At 37.7% G+C, this 12,263-nt stretch overlaps 1 long non-coding RNA gene and 1 pseudogene across 1 annotated transcript; both read left to right on the top strand.

Moving 5' to 3' along the window:
- Positions 1–1,949: 1,949 nt before the first annotated feature.
- LOC140244362 (N-terminal EF-hand calcium-binding protein 1-like) lies at positions 1,950–7,960 on the top strand (annotated as a pseudogene).
- Positions 7,956–9,626, top strand: LOC140244700 (uncharacterized). The gene is made up of 3 exons (XR_011902304.1): positions 7,956–7,977; positions 8,667–8,700; positions 9,246–9,626. It is a non-coding gene; the product is annotated as an uncharacterized lncRNA (long non-coding RNA).
- Positions 9,627–12,263: the final 2,637 nt, after the last annotated feature.

The following is a 12,263-nucleotide window of genomic DNA, read 5'->3' as shown; positions in this document are numbered from 1 at the left end:
TTTTACTGTATAAGAGCCATCGAGACACAATTTATTATAAAAGATATACCCAAAGAGAGTTTGTCGAATTCCCCCCCCCCCCTCTCTCTCTCTCTCTCTCTCTCTCTCTCTTGCTTCTACCTCTGCTAGTGCGCGTGAGCGTATGTATGTGTGTGTGTGTGGGGGGGGGGGTAAAAGTATACTTATTACTTGTACCACTTCATAGGTTTAGCACCCTGTTCTTTGCGATGACTGAATGAAGTGGGATTTTTTTTTTTATTTGCGGCAGTCGCTACCAACTAATAAAAATGGGACATGCATTTAATGTGTTGTCCGAGGGACAGAGTGTGTTGCCTAATACTAGAAAGGATTATGCAAGTGTATCGAACCCTGGTCGTTTCAATTGGGAGGTGCCCGTGCTAGCGACTTGGCTATATCACCCCTCTCTTCTTCTTTTGATAACTTACATCGGTATCTGACCTCCGTGAAACGATGATTTTCTTTGCAATCCGAAGAAGGAGATTTACATTGATAATCACAGCGGTTCGAACCGTTGCAAAGTTTCTCCAATCTGTGAAGCCTGTTGCCTCGGCACGTCTGTATCTTTTGATGGGTGGGGACTGTATCACAGTCATCCTGGCGTAGGCACACTGCCCACACTACGGATATTACGAGGCCTGACTCGCATGAGAGATGTACGGCTGGTTTGTTCCTATTACAGTCCCGTACCTTTATTATGCTTGGATCTGTTCCAGAGTGGGAGATGGAGAAATGTCATTTTTTTTTTAAACATGTAAAATGATTTGAGTAAACATGAAGACACAAGTCATGTGGAAGTCATCAAGTTACTTATGAAGATTGAAGATGGCAGATGACTTCTGGACATTTCTAAGATTTTTGCAACATAGCTCACTGGCCTTACTGTTCGGATGATGTCCGATTCAATCACGTATGTATGGCACGCCAGAAGGGAATCAAATAATTATGTTCGACACCAACTAAAAAACCATTTCATCAATTTAAATTTCATTCCACAAAAATATGTTCTATAAAATATATATTTCATAAAATATATATTCAAACAAAATATATATTTGACAAGAAAATATGAAGGTTTGACCGAAATATATTCGACAAAATATATATTTGACAAAAATATATATGTTTCACCAAAAATATATTTCACAAAAATATATTTGATCAAAAATATATTTGACACAAACTATGTTTGACCCAAAATATATTTGACAAAAAATATATTTGACCAAAAATTATATTTGACCAAAATATATTCGACAAAAAATATATATATTTCACCAAAAATATATTAGACCCAAGATATATTTGACATGGCGTTCTATACTTACGACAAGAAATCATTCGATGAACAAAAAACCATTCGATGAACAAAAAATCATTCCATGAAAATAGAAAGTCATTCGATGACAATACAGCGCAGCGCAAGCTTACACTGCACGTGTCGTTGCGTGTACACTGTGGTATACACCATCAATCTGCAAATTGCATGCGCATGCACATCCGCGCGCGCTTGCTAGCCCGTATACCGTGCGGTGAGAGCTAGACGCTCGCGTGGTACGCGTACGCGCGCTATTATACAAAGCATTAGCGATTTCGATGTCGTCTATCTCTTCTGAAAGTGGGAGTAGGAACGATCTCGATGGCGTTATGCAAGAGATTCAGCTCCGCCATTGCCAGTGAGATGACGAGCGCGAGATCGATCGGGATCAGTGTCGCCCGGTCGTGGACATACTTGGAGACTAAGTTAGCACGAGCAGAGCAACGGTAACCGCAGCAGCGACCCCAACACGTTACTGGTACAGCGCCCGGCCGCCCCGGGCGGGGGTTACATCAGCGGCAGCGTTTACGAATAGCCCGACCAGACGGAGGTACGCTGTGCGAATATCCTACGTACAGCGACTGGGCTGTGTATAGTTACGGCAGCGCCTGCCATGACGATCCGGTCTCCAACCCAAACATCAAGCAGGCCAAGGGCAAGACCACAGCCTGAGGCTGTAAATAGGCTCAGGCTCAACCACCGGCACCGCACCGGCACTACGGATACGGGCTCAGCCTCAGCAACACCAGGTTGGTAAATAAACTGTCGTAGACCGATGAGATCTGTATCTGTATGGTTTAGTCAGCAAAATGTCCAGGAAGACATATCCACGCTAACTTGTAGAGGAGCACTACGTGTGGACAGAGCGTGACCATTGAAATTTGTCTGAGATCTGTCTCTTCTCGTTGCCGTCGGTCATGGGCTTCTTAGAGACAGATTCCGGCGGTAGTAAAATGGTAATGCAGTATTGGCAGTAAGCCAATATCGTATCTAAGAGGCAAGAAGATATACCTCAAATTTCACTCTACCAAATTCCACCAAAATTTCAGGGATTCCTTAGTATCTCATTTCCAGTCACTCACATAAATTTGAATTAAATGAGACATGGGGAAGCATTGAATTCAACGTTGACTTAGTTGTGGTTGTTTCTGCTCGCGCTCACAGCTTACGCTGTCTAATGTTAACGTTACACATTACGGTGGCTTTTAAATAAGTGGGACCATCATAGACATCATAAAAAACAAGGTTATATGCCTTCTAACCTGGAGTAATGTGTAAATCATCATGAAATATAGATTGCTAGTTGTTCTCCCCCCCCCCCACCCCATGAGACTAACAATTAGAGTTACTGTCACACAGGTCAGTATCATTACGACAGCGCGTTGCTGACTGCAGTTATTCACGCGATCACGATTACTCTCCACAGGCATTCATTGTCGGCAGGTAGTTCGCCGTACAGGAGGAAAAGAATATGAAGTTTCCGTGACAACCTGAGGACATACGTTGATGCAGCAGGAAGAGATGATGGATGTGTGAGGTAAGACATCGTGTCCTCATTGCTAGATTCCCACTGGTGTGATATTTTGAATGGAAAGTGCTTCAGTAATATTATACTAATCACAGAGTTAGGAAAATTGACTTTATTTCTTCTTTTTTTTTCTTCTATGAATGTGATGTTTCTTATGGAAAGTTATGAGATTGAATAAGCTGAATGAACAATTCTCAGAGGATATAGATATGTGATATAAACAGCCATCCCTATCTTTCAACAGAGCAGAATTCTGGATGCCTAATCCAGTCAAGTACTAACTTAGTCAAGTACTTGTACTGTTTGAAAATTGTTGTTCAAATTTTACTTCTTTATTGTTATTTATTTGTGTATGTGTGTGTGTGTGTGTGCGTGTTGAAACTAAAGTTTCAAAGATGAAGTTTAGGAAGTCAAGACTTTATGCCCCATTGTGAATGTTTTTTTACTTTTGTGATAAACTTGGAATATAGTGATTTGGTGTGTTTTTTCAAAGCTAGTAATATTAGGAATAATAAAGCAGTGATGGTAGTGATCATAATAAAATTTTCATGATGAATTATCACTGTTGTTATTACTTGAATAATGAAAATGATGTTTCTAGTCATGATTATCATCATCATCATCATCATCATTTATCATTGCTTTCCCCCTTGCAGAATTACAATATATATGCCTCTAAATATATTGTAGGCAAACTGTAATAGCAGTACCTAGAGAAACCTGAAACAAGTACCGGTACATCAATATGGTACTAATTGGAAACATTTCAGTTCATCTTTTCAACATCAAGTTTATTATATGTTGATAAAATTATGTTCCAAAAGGTATACAGTATTTACCCAGTAATGTCATGCTTTGTATTTCTGTTGTTTCCACTAATACACAATGGCAGCTACAGTGTGAGAATGTTTGAGGCCATGAGGGGACCTGTAACTATGCCGTCTACGAGATCTGGGAAACAGAAGAGGACTGGAAGACGTGAGTCACTTTGTGTTGATCTCTATTGATCCAGTGATGGTTTTGCCAAGGTTTGACACTGTAGCTCCTTATTATAAAGCATAGATTATTAAGTTCAGAAGAAAATCAAGCAAACAATTCCATACTTCTTCAAATTCATGAAATTCTTCCGTCAAGATGTTTTCATTGCGACTGATTGACAAATTGCCCCACATCGACGTAAATAAGCACTAAATTGATCAGTGTTTTAGTAGTAGCCATGATATTTACGTTGATGTGGGGCAATTTGTCAATCAGTCGCAATGAAAACATCTCGACGGAAGAATTTCATGAATTTGAATAACAAAGCAGTACCCGCTGCATGCTATAAGGATTAGAACCAACACTTGCTGTCGGGCGAAAGCTCGGTGGTCTAGTGGAGATGACGCCTGTCCGGTGATCAGGAGGTCGTAGGTTCGAATCCTGCTCGAGTATGTACGCCCATGATTTTTTATCATGGCTACTACTAAAACACTGATCAATTCAGTGCTTATTTACGTCGATGTGGGGCAATTTGTCAATCAGTCGCAATTCCATACTTCATTTGTCAGAATAAATTGTGCAGTATTAAAAGAAAAAAAAAGTGTCTTGTTCAGAATGTGTTCACTGTTATTGTAGTTTGTGTTTATTTGTTTGTTTGGTGGGTCATAGGATTTCTGTACCAGATGTAATTGCTTATGATTTGTGGTATTTTGTAGTACATGTATCATGTTCTTTGTTGATAAGCTTGTCTTGTATTCTTTCAGGAACTTTGCTGGTGCCAAGTCAAAGTCTTTCCGTCGAGAGAATGTGGATCTTTTGGACAAACCAGAGCAGCTGTCTTCAATGGCTATACCAGGTGAGAGTCATGTTACCCCAGTGATAGCTGGAGTCCAATTCCAGAGTGGTTAACCCTGACTTTAACTAGTGGGGAAATTCTGTTTAATCAACATATTGCTTACAGGAGCCATGCTTGTGCTGCGATAACTATTTTATCAGAGGATCCTGATCAGTGTATATCAAAATTTTACGACCCTCATAAAGGTAGTTACATCAATCAGCTAATCTTTGAGGAGTTGTAGATTCAGAAAGAAATGAAGACAGGATACTGTAAAGATTTTTGTTTCAAAAAGTAGATTCTAGAGTATCTATCTTGTGTTGCAATGATCAAAAGTGCACACCCAATTCTTAACAATCTCTATTCTCTACTTACACAAAATGTTGTTCTTACACCCCAATGGAAGTAGTTTTGTGCATACTGTAAAGCAAGAAATATTTGCAGTGTGAAATTTTCTTGAATCACAGCTGACAGCCTTTTTTTTTCTTTTTTTTTTTATGCCTCTGCCACGAAGTGGTGCCGGAGGCATTATGTTTTCGGGTTGTCCGTCCGTAATGAATTTTGTGGACAGCGTAACTAAAAAACGTTTTGAGGTATCGTAATGAAACTTGGCATGTATGTGTATTAGGGGGTGAAGTTGTGCCTATCAACTTTTGGGTGCACATGCTCAAGATCAAAGGTCAAAAGGTCAAGGTCAAATACGTAAATTTTCACTATTTCCACCATATCTATGCAATGCCTGAAGATATTTTCTTAAATGTATACATGTATTACCCAATTAAGATTCTCTGGTGGAAGTTTGGGGTCATGAGGTCAAAGGTCAAAGGTCAAAAGGTCAAGTAACAATATTTTTTTGTCCGTAACTTGGAAATTGTTCATGGTATCTTCATGGAACATAGCATATATACAAATGTACATGTACTGACTGACAATGATTATCTAGAGAATTTAGGGTTCATGGGGTCAAAGGTCAGGGGCCAAAGAAAAGGGCAACACTTCAACATTTTACTATTTCCCTCATATTTATGCAATGCCAGCGGGATTATTTTTTTTTTTTACACTTGGTGTATGCATGTATAACCTGATAGAGATTCTCTGGAAACTTTTTCTTTTCTTTTTTTTTTGCCTTAAAGGTCAAAAGGTCAAAGATCAAGGGAAAGTGCTGAACTAACTTTTTCCTCCATATCTCAGAAGTGGCTCAAGGTATCTTGAAACTTTCTACATATTTATGCATGTTCTGCCTGACAGTGATTATCCTATGAATTTTACGGTCAAAGGCCAGATGAAAATGGTAACAATGTACTTTTCAATACAGAAATTGCACTTTTTCTCCATACCTTGAAAAGTGCTCAATGCATAAACTTATGAATGGGCAAAGTCAAGTGAAAGTCCTTAAATCCCCAAATGCATGCTCTCCTATTCATCCAATTAAACTTAGGTCAAGGAAGGTGAATATTCAACACATTTGTGACAAACTTGTTATTTTAATATTTTGCCAATTGTGTGAAAATGTAATCACACATTGTCCACATGTACAGTAGACCTATTAGGAGAATCATGCATTATGGCGGAGGCATACCAGTCGCCTTAGCGACATTTCTAGTTCAGCATGCCACTTGAATTCAATGCATACAGTGCATACAGTGTAAACAAGAACTTTTGCATGTACATGTATTTTGATTTTGTGACTCTTTGATCTCAAAAAATTTGCAAAATTGGAATACACACGAAAATGTTTGGCTTAAAATGGTTCACTATTTTTGCTTCAATTGAGTTCTGCATGCCAAAAACGAAAGATTGTATACTTCATTCCGTTCAAAATAATTGTATGGTGGAATAATTATTCAAATATAGGCATTAAAGACTCTAAACAGTGTTTTCACGGAAGAATCAAAATGGGTTGATGCTTATTCTCCAACAAACGTTATTCATTCATCCATTTCATTCATTCATCTCATTTATTTTCACTTTCATTATTGGTTGACAAAATCTGTATTAAAAACACAAACAAACAAACAAAAATGCACTGTGTCAAATATGATAATGGAGAAATCATGAGAAGCACAACGTAGTCTTATTGAAAATGACCCCTTAATAACAAATATGATGTAAATATGTGTAATCATGTATAATCATTTGTAATTTGATTGAAACAAACATGAATACAAATTGTGATAAGATTATGTATTGATTTCTACTTTGCAAGAAATCAGTTGAAATTTGAATTATTGATGAAAACTTATCCCGTAATGACCAATTTGCTTGGACACATTAATGATTATGCAAAAGTATGAAGTGAAGGATCTATGAAGATAGATTGCAACATATGATTTTGTTTGTTTGTTTGTTTGTTTCTCTGTGTTGGTAGGAGCATAGCTGCCTTGGACCCTGATAGCCCTATCCATCATCATGAGGTTTCCCAACCCACTCAATGCCATGCAGAGCCTTTGGATCAACGTCATCATGGAAGGACCACCTGCTCAAGGGTGAGCCACAATGTGCACACATCAGCAGGTCTGAGAGTATTCTGAAGGGGGAGGGCAATTATGCCGGCAGTGCAGTCATTATTCTGATTCAGTCTAATCAGGCCACTCTGCATAAATATTCACAATCAATCAATCAGTCAATCAATCAATCAATTAATCAATCAATCAATCAAATTTCTTCAAGCAAATATCTTTGAACCTCATTAAAGCTTTGGTTTCAAAATATTTCATTTTACCTTTTCATCGGCTAAAGCAGCATCTTAGTGAGTACCATTATAATTCTTCAGTCATGGGGAAAATAATTTTGTAAAAGTAAAAATCAATACCTCTCAAATCAGCAGTGTTTCGAAGTCTCATTTGTATGCCACTCTCCTTCTCTTTGTGACCCTTCTTATTGGAAAGTCTGGACGCCAACTATTTCTACTCTACACTTTAATGTTGTTTCCAGAAATCCTTTCTGTCTATATGGCTACAGATTTTATTGTTAATTTGGAAGAAAGGACAGATATATGTTCATTCTTTAAAAAAAAGAAAGAAAGAGTGTGTATACATGTATTATCAAAGATGGATAATGAACAAATACTGACATGAAAAAAAAAATTGTGCATTCTGTAGTTCACATTACTGTATGATAATGTTTCATTCTCTCCCCACTCCTCTGTCCAGTCTCGGAGTGGAGCCATTGGACAAGGATGTAATAAGGAAGCCTCCTCGTTAGGTTCGTGACCCCATGATCACCAGACCTCTTCTTATTTATGTAGTCATGTCTGCCCTCATCATCGTCGTGGGGATCCTCTGGGTCTTCTGGAGAGAGGTTAGTGCTCCCTTTATTGTCCATGACTGTACACACATTTCTATTAATATTGGTCAAGTTCTTCCTTTACATAATTGTAATATTATGCCCTTGCTACATTGTCCCGAGTGATAACATTAGTGCATTTAGCAAGCTATCTTCTGTCAGATGCTTTGTCATGCGGATTGTAATATGAGATAATGATGCATGTATTGATTTGATTAGATTTATCCATTGTCTTTATAGATACTTGGCTGTGTATATTAGTACATGCAGTAGCAGCATTCATCTTCACATACAGTATGCAATGCATTGTTTTGCTCCATGAAGCCTTTTCAGAGTATAAGGACAAGCATGATACTATCTTGAGCTGGGATTTATCAACTTGTGCCTGTCAAGCAGTCCAGATGGCACTGTAATAATGACTGCTCCTCTCGATTAGATGCAATCCTGCCTCAGCCTTCTCTGTGTCAGACAAAGTCATAAAAAGACGTGTAGCATACATGTATGAATACAAGACCATACATACTGTCTGATGCACCACTGGTGATGAAATTACTCAATTGTGTACAGACTTTGTCAGTACGTTTCAACATAAAGTAATGAGTGATAATTTTGATAAGTAATGTTGTCAAACATGCAGATCATGCCTTGGTTAGCTGTCCTTCAAGATGTAACTGATGTTGGTTATCTACTTCCCACCACTACAGGAAATATTCCAGATGGAAGCACTGTCAGTATAAGGTGAGTGTGGCATGAACTTCCCTCCCCTTCTCCCATCCCACTGGTGTATTCGCACACTTTTGCCATGTTATTGTTGAAACCAAGGGCTGTCATTTAAATGTCACAGGCTAATTGTTAATTGTACACATTGTAAAATTATTGCCCATTGTACGCTAATGTGTACAAATGTGTCCTTTAAAAGCAAAAAAATTCAATGAGTTAACTATGTGTAAAACATCTGTCATTATGATTGTACTTCTTCACAACTAAACCTCAGCACTTCTGTAGGATTTCTTGTATTCTGCTCTGCTTCATGTTTTGAGAAAATTAGAGGTTTCTTATACTTTTTTTCACTTTATAAGATATTTGTAGGAAAATAATGCTATATATTTGGTTTCATAGGCTGCTGACTGGATGGTATAATTGACTAATTTAATGTCTAATGCACTACAATGACTTCCATGTCTGTTTAATTAGAGGGGCAATCAGGCACAGTTTTACTCTTTTCCATAGAACTCCTTTTAATGACTTACTCTCGATTGACTGATTTTTGTTGCTCATTTCAGATATCTGTTTCTTGGTGATGCTGACTTCCTCTGTCTTAGTTGTGCCGGAGATTAAAAGTAGGGTCATCGGCGGTTGAGTCGGCGTCACATCATCAAGCAACTGTGTGATTTTGAACTTGTTTGACCTGACGATGGTCTCATTGATACTTGGCAGGAATCTTATGTGGTTTTGCAGTATTTCTGACGCATTCAATCTGTCAAAATCTTCATACATGTACTGGTGCACGGACATTTGTTTGGTTGGGTATACTCAGTGAAAGTCATTAATAAGTGAAGACTGTGTACAATTGTACCTGCTACCTGTATTTTAGGTGTAAAACTCATATTTAACGAAACCCCATTCGATAGAGAGGGTCTGTTGCATCCAAAAATTTGTTATATAACCAGTTTAAAAGCCGTCACGACATACCGGTCAGAAATTCCTGGGCTAAATCACCTAGCGCCACTGACAAATCGATTCTCTGAATAATACTAAATAAAATCTTCGAACCGGACTTATCAGTCGCCAACACGCTGTACTGCACGGCCATTTTCCGACACCAGGTGTTGTTGTTGTTGTTGTTGTTTTTGATAATTCGCAAACCCGTATCGCGCCCTCTCTCAGTAAAAACGATACATGTATTTCCTTTTGTTTGTGTGTGAAAAGTTCAGGGTCGGGGGGTTTTCTAGGGTCGGGCGGGTTACGCCAGTACAATGATTTTTTTTTTTTTTTTTTTTTTTTTTTGCCTTATGGAAGTGTTCCTGTTTGCACAAGGTTTTATATTTAAGTGTTTCTCATGGTTCTTATAATGGGCATTTACTTTAAACAATTATGACTGATAATGGTTTTTATTGATGATGAAGGTTGCCAGTACAGTGGACTCCCGTTATAACGAAATGCTCGGGACCGGCAGTTTTCTTTCGTTATAACGAAATTTCGTTATATCCGAACAAATACAATATATAACGAAAACAAGGAACCACGTATATATATCATATCATGTTTGCTGAATACTCATCATACACTGCAAAGCTATGTGAAATGTGATGGGATAACTGTATTACAATAATAAACGCAAGTTCCCCTCAGAAACTGTGTGTGACACAAAGAGCGAACACACAGTGGTGTGAAGCGTTCACCCATGCAGAGACGCTATAAAAATAAATGCTTGTTCCGCTACGTATTTTCGAAAGCAATTCGCATTTCGTTATAACGGAGCACATTTCTCTTGTTTTTCTTTGTCTGTGGCGCTCGGAAAAGACTTCGTTATAACGGAAATTTCGCTATAACTGTGTTCGTTATAAGCGAATTTTGTAACATAGACTTTAATGGTGATAATTTTGGGACCAGAAGATTTACTTCGTTATAACGAAATTTCGTTATAACCGTGTTCGTTGTAACGGGAGTGCACTGTATTGAGTAATGTATTTATATTTAGTTCATTTCTTGAATCTGTAGCATTTGATTTCATGTATTTGAAATTTTGCAATTGGTACATGAATGCCAACTCTTTCATCTGCACTATTGCAGTCTTTCAGCAGTTACAGATTTGTATGATGATAAGATGACAAGAACATTTTAATGTGTAATGCTGCTTAAAGGGACAAAACAAATCATGCCCCTATGAAATTGAATTCAGGTTAGTTCTCTCCCTCCCCTTTCCCAAGTAAACGTACAGATTTCATAGTTGTGATGACATTCTCTGTCAGAATCGTCTTTGATATATTTGCAAGTTATATAGCACTGGTTACTCAGAGGAATACCAATACCAATGTCAACCCATCACTCTCAGTCAAGCCATTTTTTTTTTTTTTTTTTTTTGGTTGATAGCTGATGATGTTAGGGGAAGGCGAAAGATTGATTATATGGCTCATTGCCAATCATTCCAATGTCTAATCCACTCAATGTGTTTATGTCACATCCTCAGTCATCATGACATCATAATAATGTTTGTATTATTTTTATGACAATATTACATCCCTATCACATCGCCAGCTCATTATCAACATGACATCCTCACATCATCATCATCATTAGATTATCATGACAGAATCCTGATAGCTGAATTACATTCATGAATGTGAACAGGAACCACAAGGAGAACAGTGCAAAGATCACTAAAGTGGCTACCCTCTATGAATAAGACTAAATCATCATCATCATTATCATTGTCATCAAGACATAATTCTTATACCTTTATAACATCATAGCATCATTCTCACATTATTGTGACATCATCACCAAACACTGTGACATCATCATGACACTAATGTGACATCACATCATTTTCCTATCATTCTTCATATTGTCCCTAAACCGTGACATCATCCTGCCATTAACCTTCCATCGCTTTCCTTTTACCCACTCCAATGAATAGCACTTTTAATGGGATAGAGATTTTATAGTCTCTATGCAAGGGGTAAACCCATTTTATCCTCTTTATTATGAGCAGGTCTAGCTCTGTAAGAATATTGCTCAGTACAAAAATACTGTCTGTGGTGTTTCCTCAGTATTCATGACTCTTTAAATTGCCAGAGGTTACAATGTAAATATCTCGAAATACTGCACCATTTAACTTTGAATGAAATTTTATGATAGATTAATTTGATCACTGTGGTCCAATTGAAATGTACTTACATTGTTAGATTACATGATATGAGCTGAAGGACCCCTGACTGTAAACTATAAACTGCCATATGTAGATTGTTGAAAACAGTAAGATTTACAGTGGAAAGGCAGGATTTACATCCTGGTGTTGGGAAGAAAAATCCACATTCAGTTTTTCACATTGGCTGTGATAATGCTGGAAGAGCATAAACAGAATTGATAGTGTTTAGCTCTCAGTCTTCTAAAGTTCTAGTGGGTTTTCCTTAGTTCAAAAATGTGATTTAGTCCACATTGTGAACAAAGTTCCTTCATAGGTGTGTGAGTTTTTATTGTGTGTCTGTCTGTTTGTCAGTGTTGTTGAGTGTATATGAATCTTTCTTTTGGATTCAGAAATTATTCGTAAATGTACAAATTATCGTGTTATCAAGGAG

Source organism: Diadema setosum, chromosome 21 (genome assembly GCF_964275005.1).
Source record: "Diadema setosum chromosome 21, eeDiaSeto1, whole genome shotgun sequence".
In the NCBI taxonomy this organism is placed as follows: Eukaryota; Metazoa; Echinodermata; class Echinoidea; order Diadematoida; family Diadematidae; genus Diadema; species Diadema setosum.
This window is presented reverse-complemented; position numbering and strand designations above follow the sequence as displayed.